This window comes from Physeter macrocephalus, chromosome 12 (assembly GCF_002837175.3).
Source record: "Physeter macrocephalus isolate SW-GA chromosome 12, ASM283717v5, whole genome shotgun sequence".
NCBI classification, from domain to species: Eukaryota; Metazoa; Chordata; class Mammalia; order Artiodactyla; family Physeteridae; genus Physeter; species Physeter macrocephalus.
The window spans coordinates 22722393-22735194 of NC_041225.1; the positions used below are offsets into that span (position 1 = coordinate 22722393).

At 49.4% G+C, this 12802-nt stretch overlaps 1 long non-coding RNA gene across 1 annotated transcript; it reads right to left on the reverse strand.

Annotated features, from left to right (window-relative positions):
- Window positions 1-342: 342 nt before the first annotated feature.
- On the reverse strand, window positions 343-7602 carry LOC114487356 (uncharacterized). Its single transcript, XR_003682394.1, has 3 exons — window positions 7283-7602; window positions 2341-2452; window positions 343-652 (listed from the first exon to the last, which is right to left on the reverse strand). It is a non-coding gene; the product is annotated as an uncharacterized lncRNA (long non-coding RNA).
- Between the last annotated feature and the right edge of the window lie 5200 nt (window positions 7603-12802).

Consider the following 12802-nt stretch of genomic DNA (forward strand, 5'->3'; position numbering starts at 1 on the left):
ATCAAATACCACAAAACAGTGTGGACAACGGCAACTGTCCACAATCTCAGCGTGTACTTATGCCCATTTTAGGTCAAGAAAGCAGGGTTTAAAGAGCTGAAGGCTGCCTAGTTAAGGGCAGAGCCGAATGGGGCCGGGGTCTGTCACCTGCAAGTCACCTCCACCTTCTGCCTTCACTGCTCCGGGCAGGGATCCGATGGCTGCTGGGCTTCACCTGGGAGCTTGGAGGCAGGGCGTAGCCTCAGGTCCCACCCCAGACCTGGTGACCTCGAGTCTGCATTGTAAGCACATCCCAGTGGTCCCGAGGGAGAGGCTCTGCTCTCACACCTGCAGCCACACACCTGAGGGGGAGAGGCGGCCCCAGGCCATCCCTGGGAGTGATGGAGATGCCTGGGGTTTTAGAGAAGGAAACAGCTTGTGATAAGGACAGGGTGGAAATGCTAGGTTCCCCCACCAGGAGAGGTCGAGGGTGTCTCCCAAGGAGTATCCCACGGTGCCACGGTCTTGGGAGACGTGATGAAGGGACCAAGTGTTCCTGGGCCATAAAGGATTCAGCGAGGCTGGCTTCACCGAGTCAAGGGTTTCTTTCGTGCAGGACCTGTCAGGGTCTTGATGTGCTGATTCAGGTCGTAACTCATGCTGGGGTCGTGGTCTAGAGAGAAAGGGATGGTGAAAGAGACGGGGGTGAAATCAGCAGGCACTGGTGAGGAACTGGCAGGTAGGGTGGTGTCCAGCCTGACCTCGAGGGTCTCTGGCTCTTGCAGTGGGTGGGCGTGGGGCGTTTGCTGAGGGGCCCTTGTATCAGGGAGAAGAGCATGAATGTGGATCGGGCAGGGAAGCCTTGGAGAGATGTGAGAAGAGATGGCAGTCAGAGCAGCGGAGACTTTGACCTCAGGGGAGAGTGTTGTTCTGCAGACTTGCGGGTGATGAGGGGCCCCGAGCTGCTCTGAGGACCTCTGGGGAACCCCGGAGCTGTTGGCCATCTCTGGAGGGGCCGTGAGGGGCTCCGGAGCCGACACCGCCCCTTACCCCAGCGGGTCTTAGATTCTCAACCTTTCCGGTGAATTACAGCTAGACCTTCGGAATCCGGCATGGGAACAAGATGCATACGTTGAACTATTTTTAAAGCAGGGATGACCAGCGCCATCTCATGTGCCAACAGTGGCTGCTTGGTGACTCACGGAGGCTCGGGAGACCGTGCCCGAGGCCGTGATTGAACATAGAATCTGCGGAGACCTCAGAAGGCGAGCGTGGAAACTTGCCATCCCAGGCCTAAGCCTTGTCACAGGTCTTCCACCAAGAAATCGGGCACGTGCCCGGGCTGTTTCCCACGAAGAAACAAGCAAGATCAAGCACCTGTGTTTGGGAGTTTTTGTTGCTTTTTCAGAGTGACTTTTCCACAGTGGCTCCGGAAGTTCTCCCCGAGCTCGGAGAATAGCAGGAAGGTCTGGGACCTTTTCTGGAGCAGCCCAAAGAGTGACAAAATAGAGTCCCTCTAATGGGTGGAGACAGACAAATAAATATATAGTGGATCTAAGACATCCCGTTGCAGCAGGGACAAGGGGCTTGAGAGTGATGGGGAAGGTGCTGGTCAAGAAGGGCCCTGCCACTCGTGTGATGGTTAGGAAGAGGGAGGAAGGGATGGAGTGAACCTCGAAGATCTCTGGCGGGGAGCATTCCAGCGGAGGGGACAGCTGGTGCAAAGGCCCTGTGGCAGGAGTGTAGGGGAGAGTTTGAGAACTATCAGAAGAGCCATGCAGCTGCAGAGAGTGGGTGAGGCAGAGGATGGCAGTAAACAAGGGGAAGTAGTAGTGGGTGTGAGGGTCAGGTTGTTAGAGCGTGTTGGAACCCAAAGGCCTTGGTAAGGATTCTGGAATTTGTTCTGAGTGAAATGGGGAAAGGGTTTTGAGCAAAGGAGTGAAGATCTCCCTTACATTTTAAAAAGACCATTCTGGCTGCATGTGAGGAAAGACTAGAGGGCCTGGGACGGGAGTGAGAGGCTACTGCAATGCTCCAAGCCAGGTGTTACGTGGGCTGGAACTGAGGGTGGTGTGAGAAGAGGTGGTCGGGTTCTGGACATATTTCAAAGGGAAGGCGAACAGGATTTGTTCATGGTTAGATGTGGGGTGTTAGGGAAAGAGGAAAGGATTACTGCCAGGATTTCGGTTTAAGCCACTGGAAAACTAGAGTCGCCGTCTGCTGAGAGAGAGAGAGAGAGAGAACTAGGAGAGGAGTAGGATTTGGATGGGGCGAGGATGAGATCCAGAGAGACATCCAGGCGGAGGTGTCAGCGACAGATTTGTTACATTTAGGTATCAGAGTTCGGGGGTGAAGTCTCACCTGGAGATGTAACTTCAGGAGCTATCAGCGCACAGATGTCCTTAAAACCCTGGGACTTGAGATCACCTAGGAGGCGAGAGGCCCCCGGGCTTGTTACTTTGATGGGTGCTTTCTGTAGAGAAAAAATAATAATTAGTCAACTAAAGAGTCTGCTTTTTATCATCACCGTTCAGTGCTCATCCTGAACAATGTCAGGGACCAGCAGGCCTTTGTTGGTCTAATTTCTAAAGACTGTTGCAATTACTGTTGAGTTTTATACCTACAAATTTCAAGAGTCCAGCATTATAATCCAGCATCTGCATACACTACAGCACGGTCACCACCCCAAGTCGAGTTACCATCCGTCACCATACGGATGACCCCCTTCAACCATTTCGCCCGCCCCCCCATCCCCCTTCCCCTGTGGTAACCGCTAATCTGATCTCTGTATCTATGAGCTTGTTTTGTTTTATTTTGTTTCTTTATTTATTTTGTTTTGTTTTAATTCCACGTATAAATGAAATCATACTGTATATGTCCTTCTCTGTCTGACTTATTTCACTTAGCATAATTACTTCTAGGGCCATCCATGTCCTTGCAAATGGCAAGGTTTTGTTCTTTTTTATGGCTGAGTAATATTCCATTGTGTATAGATACACCACATCTTCTTTATCCATTCATCTATCGATGGACACTCGGGTTGTTTTCACATCTTGGCTCTTGTAAATAATGTTTCTATAAACATGGGGTTGCCTGTATCTTTTTCGAATTAGACTGTTGAGTTTTAGTAACACGTGAAAGCTTCCGGGGCACACACTTATGTTATTTTCTTTTAATAAACATGGCATTTTCCAGAGAATTACCAGTTACAGAGTCAGCCCCTACACATACGGACTCAGAGTCATACGAAACAGTCCAGAATTGTTTGAGCTCAGTTCCTTGTCTCCAGGCCTGGTGGTCTTACACATTCCTGAATTCAACCAGGAGGTTTGACGTGGGCACAGAGGTAGCAGGGAGATTGTCAAAACAACCCTGAGTTGGCTTAGAAATGTATACTCTTCTACACAGAACTTGGTGACTTCACTTCTGTCATGCCATGTGATCAAATGAAGTTTTTATTTGTGTTTAAACTTCAGAACACTACAATAGACTGCAAACTGCAAGGTGTCACATTTCTGTTTGATAAATGCAAATTTTAGTCATGAATATACTAAACTTGAATAGCTTTGCAATGGAAGTTTATTCTTTTTTAAATTGTTGCCTTAAAACTAGAGAATGAACCAAGGAAACAGTGATTATTACTGAGTTTAATTACGTTGTACAGACCAGGGATTGTTCAAATCAATCCGATTGGGTGTGAAATATGCCAGGAATGCCTCTCAGTGGCGGTCCCTGAGTGACCACAGAAAGAGCAGTTTTGCTGGAGTGGGGATGATCCAGTAGTGAAGGAAAATGGGCAAAATGCAAGAGGCAGAAAGTTTTGCTGAAATGAACTCATTTACAAAACAGAAGCAGACTCACAGATCTCGAAATCAAACTTAGGGTTACCAAAGGGGAAACATGGGGGGAAGCGATAAATTAGGAGTTTGGGATTAACATATACACACTACTATATATAAAATAGATAACTACTAAGGACCTACTGTAGAGCACAGGGAACTCTACTCAATACTCTGTAATAACCTATATGGGAAAAGAATCTGAAAAAGAGTGGATATATATGTACGTATAACGGATTCACTTTGCTGTACACCTGAAACTAACACAACATTGTTAAGTCAACTCTACTCCAACAAAAATTTTTTTTAAAGAGGAAGGGAAGGAAGGAGGGAGGAAAGGGAAGGAAGGAGAGAAGGGAGGAAGGAAGGAAGAAAGGAAGGAGGGAAGGGAGAAGAAACGAGGTTTGCGGACGTGGCCTCTGGACCAAGGACAGGCCAGCCGTCGGGGAGGCAGTGTCTGTGCACAGATGCAGCGAGCTCCGTGGGCTCCGGCCAGCCTGGGGAGGTTCCGTTCCATCGCTTCTGCCGAGTGTTAAGTAGGAAGCAAGATGCCACGCACAGGGATGGGAAGGAGGTGACGGGACTTCCCGAGGGAGGAGCTGGTTCCAGAAGAGAGGGCACCCAAGTGGACCAGGGCAGGGTGTTTATGGCCTTGGAGGTTGGGTCACGATCTGCAGAGCCAGCCCAGCATCCCCGGCGCCCTGGCTGGCCCCAGTGCTTCACTCACCAGCCAGGTACCTCAGCAAGTTCCCCGAGTCCTCCGTTTCCTCATCTGCTGGGTGGCAATTAGAACCCTGGTTCCTAACTCTTTTCTGAGGATTCAGTGAGGTTGGTACAGCCCCTAGCACAGGCTCTATGACTTAGTTTGCGCATGTGAACGCTGCTCTCCTTTACCCCTTCTTTGTGATCCAAATACGGGCTGCTCAGAAGATGGGGCTGTAGGAAACTACCTCTGATTTGTTGGAAACTGGGTCCCTCCGTGTCCACTACCTTCTCCCAAATGCTTTGCGTTGACGTAGAAATGTATCCTCCCCATGGTCCACAGAACCATCCTTCACCCCTCGTTCCAAACTAACGACCTTGCAGCCTGCCTGCTTCCCGGCACCCGCCTCACCTCACAGCTGTACCAGAGGCCCGAGCCCTCCACCTGGTGGGAGGGTGTCACCCCAGCCCAGGTTGTCCTGCAGCCCCACAGACGTGTGAGTTACGGGAACGGCCTTGGAGGGAGACCTCATCATCCCAGCTCAGCCGCTTATTCCCCGGACCACTTAGGGCACATCGCTCAGCCTTCTACGCCTGTGACCTTGGGTGCAACACCTGCCCGCTCAGCTTTAGTTACTTCCTTTGCAAAACGGGTTAGTAGTCCTCACCTCAGCAGGATGCTTTGTCGTGACTACATGACAGAATATATGTAGGGAGCTTCGTCCAGCACCTGGCATGCAGTGATCAATAAATGGTAGTAGGGGGATTTTTTTAGTTAAAAATTAAAAAAAAATTTTTTTTAATGATAAAAAACATATAACACAAAATTTACCATTGCAAGCATTTTTAAGTGCATAGTCTGGTAGTAGTAAATACGTTCACATTTTGTGCAGAGTATCTCTAGAACCGTCCTCACCTCGCAAAACTGAAACTCTGTACCCACCAAAGACTTCCACATCCCCTTCCCCCCAGCCTTGGCCACCACCATTCTACTTCCTGTTTTGTTGGGTGTGACTACTGTAGCTCCTTCGCACAAGTGGAATCATACAGTATTTGTCTCGTCGTGACTGGCTTGTTTCACTTAGCATAATGTCCTTGAGGTTCATTCACGTTGTAGCATGCGATAGGATTTCCTTCTTTGTTAAGGCTTGATCATATTCTGTTGTCTGTGTATACCGTATTTTCTTTATTCATTCGTCCGTCGATGGACATTTGGGTCCATTTGCTTCTAGCTCTTGACAATTATGAATAATACTGCAATAAACATGGGTGTGCAAATACCTCTTTGAGATCCTGCTTTCAGTTTGGGGGGATGTATACCTAGAAATAAGATTGCCGGATCATATGGTAATTCTATTTTTAATTTTTTGAGGGACCTCCATACTGATTTCCATAGAGACTATTTTACGTCTCCACCAGCAGGTGCACAAGGGTTCCATTTTCTCCACACCCTCACCAACACTTATTATTTTCTCTTTTGTTTTGTTGATAGGAGCCATCCTAATGGGTAGGAGATGATATCTCTTTGTGGTTTTTTTTTTGCATTTCCCTGATGATTAGCAGTGTTGAGCATCTTTTCAGATGCTTCTTGGCCATTTGTATATCTTCTTTGGAGGAATCGTTATCCAAATCCTCTGCCAGTTTTCAGTCTGGTTTTTTGTTCTTGTTGTTGAGTTGTAAACGTTCTTATATATTTGGATATTAGCCACTTACCAGATGTATGATTTGCAAGTATTTTCTCCCGTTCCGTAGGTTTGCCTTTTCACTCTGTTGATTGTTTCCTTTGCTGTGCAGAAGTTTTTAGTTTGAGGTAGTCCTGTCTGTCCATTTTTGCTTTCGTTGCCAGTGCTTTTGGTGTCACAGCCCATAAATCATTGCCTAATTCTACGTCATGAACCTTTTCCCCTATGTTTTAGGAGTTTTATGGATTCAAGGACTTAGGTTTAGCTGTTTGGGTCCTAGTTATTTTTGTTGTTTTTATTACATCATTGTTAGTATTATTATCATTTCTACTAATGCTGTCTATAAAAGGTTCCTGCCGTTGATGTGGAAAATTAAGAGCTTACTGTTACGCGTTTTAATCTAATAAATACTGGCTGTGCTCACTTGTGTATAAATCTCTCTACCAACCTCTGTAGAAGGAATATGAAAGAAGTCAAAAGGTGTGATCTCTTCTCTCAAATAAGGTCTAGTCCGCAAGATAAAACCCTAGTCTTGTGTGTTCGTGGTGCCCCCTGCTCCCTCGCAGGCTCTGTTCTTGCTGGGGTGTGGTCACTGATTCCCTTCGCAGTTGTTCCTAAGGCTCAGCTTGTTTCCAGCTGGGCTTTTCCTCCTTTTGTGCGAAACCTAGAGGTGCCTCATTACCGCTGTAGCTCTAGCAACTCTGTGCTTTGTGACCACCTAGAGGGGTGGGATAGGGAGGGTGGGAGGGAGGGAGACGCAAGAGGGAAGAGATATGGGGACATACGTATATGTATAACTGATTCACTTTGTTGTAAAGCAGAAACTAACACACCGTCGTAAAGCAATTATACTCCAATAAAGATGTTTAAAAAAACAGAAACTAACACAACATTGCAAATCAATTATACTCCAATAAAGATTTTAAAAAAAATAAAAAATAAAACAAAAAATAAATAAATAAATACAAAGAGACAAAAAAAAAAAAAGAGGACATTTCCATCAGGCGTTTGAGCGAAATGAAAGGGCTCTGAAGGAGACACGCAAATTACAAATGTTACAGGTGCTGGATGGAGCCTCACCTTCAGGGACAGTTCATAATGGCAGAGAAGGGCTATCCGCTCGTGGTACTCAGTCTTTGTTTCCACTGAGTCACTGCAAACGGAAAAACACTTTCTTCTCAGCTCAGAAATCCCAGTGCTGCAAAGCCAGCCTCAGCCTCTTCCCTCTGGTGACTTCTGGAGTCTGAAGAGACAGGAGACCGCAGCAGTTTGATTACGTGGATTCTGCAGGTGGACCTCCAGCCTGACTTTCCCTCCCCGCCGGAACCGCAGTTTTAGGCTCTCCTCTTCCCTTTAATCGTCCTGGGTTTGCTGTACAGGTTGGAGATGTCCCTTACATGCTAGGCTAGAAATAATACAGACCTACGCGAATCCAAACCAAGAGAGGAGTGGCCTTCTGGTCTGGATTCACTCAGTGGCAAAGGCTTCAGGAAGCAGCTCCCAGAGAGGGTGTCTGAGCCAAGGTGGAGCCCCCCTCCCCAAACGCCACCGGCAAGGGCTTCAGAGGTTCACGAAACTTCCCGAAACAGAGGGCCTGAGGAAGGAGACCAGCTGCTGGCGATTTGAGAGGCCACGTTCTCCAGGAGCCCTTGATGGTTTCACAGGATGCTGCTGCATGGCCCTTGTGCAGAGCTGCTGTTTCAACTGCCCGTGAAGTAGCTGGCCTCCCGCAGGAGGCTGTGCCCTCCTCGAAAGTGGGCCTGTCACTGTCCTAGCACAGCATCTGCCGCCGAGAAGCCCCTCAAGACGAGCAGTCTGTCAAACCCCATCCTTTCGCTCTGTTTCACTTCGTATCATTATTTACCTGTTTATGGTCTTCTCCCCCCTGGGCTGTAAGCGCTAGGAGGGCACACCCCCAGTGCCCAGAGGGCGCCTCGTAGTCAGGATCTGTTGCGTGAACGGGTGGATGATGGGTGAACGGAGGGATGGGGGGGCTCAAACTGCTCAGCACCAGCTCGCCTTCCCCCGAGCCTGGTGGGGACACAAGACACTTCTCTGAACCTCACGACTCAGATGGGAGCCTGACTCCACCCACCCCCATCAGCCAATCCTCTGGAAGGTGTGCGATGATCAGACCACTTCCCTGCTCGGCCCCTTTCCGTCTTGACTTCCTGATTCGTACCTGGGTTAGGGGGATGTTCACCCCTGTATTAATCAGGGTTCTGTAGAGAAGCAGAACCAACGGGATGTGTGTATGTATATCGAGAGACAGACAGACAGACAGACAGAGGCTGACTGATTGATTTTAAGGACTTGGCTCCTGTGACGGTGGGGCTGGTATGGATGACTCCTGCGTGGCCTGGTGGCTGGGGCCCCAGGGAAGAGCTCAAGTCTGAAGACCGTCTGAGGCAGAACTCCCTCCTCTTTGAGGACCTCAGGCTCTTCCTCTTAAGGCCTCCAGCTGATTGGATGAGGCCCGCCCACATGAGGCAAAGTCACCCGCTTTACTCAAAGGCTACTGATTTAAATGTTTATCTCCATAGTGGCTGCACCAGTTTACATTCCCACCAGCCTGAAACTAACACACCATAGTTAATCAACTGTACTTCAATATAAAATGAAAAGTTTTTAAAATAAATAAAGAATAGTGAAGTGTAAAAAAACAATGACAACAACAAAACGAAACAAAATGTTAATCTCACCTAAAATATTCCTTGCCAGAGACATCTAGAACAGTGTGAGTGCTGTGGCCTAGTCAGGGTGACACACAATTCACCATCACAGCCACCCTGATGAACCCAAAGAAGGGAAGGCCCACCCCCTACGTCCTGCCCCCAGGACAGTCTGCCCCACTCGCACCCCAAAGTGAAGGGGGCCCCTTGTTTTCCTTACTTCCACAAATTTCGTATAGAAACTCCCTGAAAATCTGATCTCCAGACTTTCTCTGAGGAATACAAACCCCGTTTCTTGACAAGCCGACTGGCTGTTTTGTGCATGTCTCATAGTAAACGTCGGGCGATGCAAAGGCCTCCCCCGTGTGGCTTCTCCCCAACGCTTCAGTTACAGTGGCTCTGAACAGGGTGAGGGGTATTGGATTCCCCAGGTCCAGCCGGCCCCCCTTCCTGCGTGCAGCTCGTCCGGAAGTGGGGCGCGCGGCCGGGGCGCTGCAGGCGCGTTCACGTCCGAATGCAGGACTCGGAGGCTGACGGCGGCGGCGAAGAAGGCAGTAGCCACGCCCTCTTTAGTCGGTTCCTCGCGCTGACATGGTCACAGAGGAAAACACTTTGTCGCCGGGGGATGTCTTTGGACACAGAAGCTCACAGTATATGTCAAGGAAAAAGAAAATGAAACCGAGGGCTTCCCTGGTGGCGCGGTGGTGGAGAGTCCGCCTGCCGATGCGGGGGACGCGGGTTCGCGCCCCGGTCCGGGAAGATCCCACGTGCCGCGGAGCGTGCCGCGGAGCGGCTGGGCCCGTGAGCCGTGGCCGCTGAGCCTGCGCGTCCGGAGCCTGTGCTCCGCGACGGGAGAGGCCACAACAGAGGGAGGCCCGCATACCAAAAAAAAAAAAAAAAAAAAAAAATATATATATACACACACAATGGGGTATTAGGGAAGGGTAAGCTGGGACGAAGTGAGAGAGTGGCATGCTCGTTTTTAACGCGTGCATTTATTAGCGAGGGTTCAAACTCTACAAACTATGCTCTAACCCTCATTTTCCCCTTGCTGTCTCGTGAACATCTTTCCGAGCTGCTGAGCATGGGCCTGCAGGGTTATCTTTGCTGCGGGACACAACTCTGCTGTAGGACGTCGTAGGCAAAGCAGAAGCCTGTGCCCGGTGCTCGCCGGGTCCCATGCCCGGTGCTGCTCCTCCCAGAGCACGTGAGGGAGGGGATCTCATCTGCCCATTTTGCAGATGAGGAAACCGAGGCCAAGAGACTCGCCAAGAGCAGAGTCAACATTTAACCCAGAGCTGCGACTACAGGCCCTGCGTCTCCTGACTGCCTTCCTGTCACTGAACTTACACTCAGTCTCCCTCTTAGAAACAACACTGCCCTAGGCATTCGTGTGGCCACATCTTTGTGACCGTCAATAATTGTTCGCCTAGAACCAATTCCTGGAGGTGGAATTTCTAGGTCAGTTCTTTTAATGTGACAGTTAAACTGTAATGCGTTGTAAATGAAACAAGTCTGAACAAGTCATTCCGGATGCTCGGAGGGGCCGTGGACAGTACTGAACACAGTGCATGACAGTCAGTCGGGAAGCAGGAATGATCTTGGGTCTGACGGGGCCTCTGGCGGTGTAGCTTCCTTTGGACAATGTTTCTCCAGAACAGGAACTCGACCGAGCACTAGCGGCCATTTCTCCATCCGGCCCCTCGCTCCCCTGCGCTCTCCAGGGCTGTCCACACCGGATCCACCTCCTGGAGGGCCAGGCAGGTGTTTGCCGAGTAGCTCTGCTGCATGACGCCTCTGAACTTGCCCCCTGCCCTGACGAAGGCCGGTCGCTTCGCTCGCCCTGTGACTTGCAAGACGCTGTTTACTCTTTGCTGCCACCCTGTGGGGTTAGTACAGAAGCAGCAGCAGCAGAGGCTGAAGAATTGCAAAGGGCCCTCAAGTTCCGAGGCTGAGAAGCAGAGGCAGGGCGGCGCCTTGGATCTGGATCTCCGTGACCAGCCCAGCCCCACGGCCTGCTGTGCTTCCCTGGCCCATCGTGACTCGAGGTTGGGCAGGGGTTTGCTGGAGGTGTAGGGGTGAAGGAGCTAAGCTTGCCCTGCTCCCTGCCCAGCGGATGCTTGTTCCCTCGGAGTCACGAATATCCCCATGGGCCGGGGCCGAAGGACTAAAATTATTCCAGTGCTATTTCATCTTTATCACAAATTTCAATACCACTTCCCTCCTCCTGCCGGGGGCCCAGGGGGGAAATGTCAGGGCGGGGCTGCCACACTAACAGCCCTCCGTACAACTGTCAAGTTCTTGGGCGGTATTAGGAACTCTTTTTTTGAAATTTAAAACGCTATTGAAAATCGGGAGTTCCCTGGTGGTCCAGTGGTTAGGACTCCATGCTTCTACAGCCAAGGGCAGAGGTTCAATCCCTGGTCAGGGAACTAAGATCTCGCAAGCCACGCAGCGCAGCCAAAAAACAAAAACAAAACCAAAACCACTATTAAAAATGCAACCAGTTGCCTGCAGACAGACACAGGGGGTCTTTTGGGGGGCCATGGAAACGTTCTGAAGGTAGATTGTGGTGACAGTTGCCCAACATTATAAATTGTATAAAATTCATTGAATTGTAATCTTACGATGGGCAGGTTTTGTCACATGTAAATTGTGTTTCAATAAAGCTGTTAAAAACATTAAAATATCATCAAAAATCATTTTAATCAAATACATCAGCTGTGTCTGTTTTCTTTACTACAAATGAAAAAGTATATTTTTTATCAGAGTCAGGGTTTTCTTTTTTCAGAATAGGGGCATTAAAATGTTAGAAAAATTGCAAAGGTACCAAAAAAGAGTTTAAAAATAGTTTTTGAGAAAGCCAAGTTAAAGCGGAGGGATGGGCACCTGCAGGTGTGATTTTGGAGAAGGGAAATGGTTTCGCAAAGCAGCCAGGCTGCAAGGCTGAGAAGTCTGAGGGGCCGGCACCCGGGGTTTCTCGAATTTAAAGGAGCTGCAGCTGCGCTGGGAGCCCCGGGGTGGGCTGTCTCGGAGCCCCAGACGGGCTGCTTGGGACGTCACATGTCTACCTGGAGAAACTTGACCTTGGCAGGCCTTATTTTTTAGCGTCTTGAAACAGTGCTAAGTGTCTCAGATTTCATTAAAACATCAAACTATTTTTAAACAAGCACCGTAGGCTTTTGTGCCTCTAGCAAAATCTTCATACATGATTCTGGGGCTTTAAAAACTCCACCTTAGACGCAACACCTCTAAACTGGTTCAGAAAGGGGGAAAAGTTGCCTTTTAACAGTGCCATGCACAAATACAATTTTCAGGGATTCACTTGGAAACTAAGGTCCCTATGTGAGCCACATGCTTCGGCCTCCTCTAAAGAAAGAGGGGAACACAAAGATGCAGAAAACAGGTATTTGGTGAAGGTCGGCTGGGTTCTCCGGACGTTTCAGAAGGACTTCTGTCACCAGCTGCTCTTTCTCACAACTAGAGCAAGTGTGTGCGCCGTGAGCGTATCCGAGCCGGCACCTGAGTCTGCAGGAAGGAATCTGTCCACACGGTGAAACCCACCTGCACCCTGAGTGGGTGCCGCTGACCGGGCCCCCAGGACAGAGAAAGCATCAGGGCCTGAGACGAGGCGAGAAGTGACCGCAGCCCCTCTGCCTACTTGGGTCACCTCAAGCAAATCCCCTCACGTACTGATTGTTTCCTCATCCGTAAATGGGAATATTAACGTATCATCGGGTGGCTGTGAGAAGGAAATAAAGAGCACCTTCTGGGAACATTTTGAATATTTTAAAGTTTTATCCAGATACTAGGTGTTGTTGCTGTTTCTTTGGTCAGAGCAAAAATTCAGTCTGTCTTAGCCCCCGTCTACTCATAGAACGCTGAAAGCTGGTTCCGTAGGATGGGCTGCGGGCATGTCAAGGCTTTA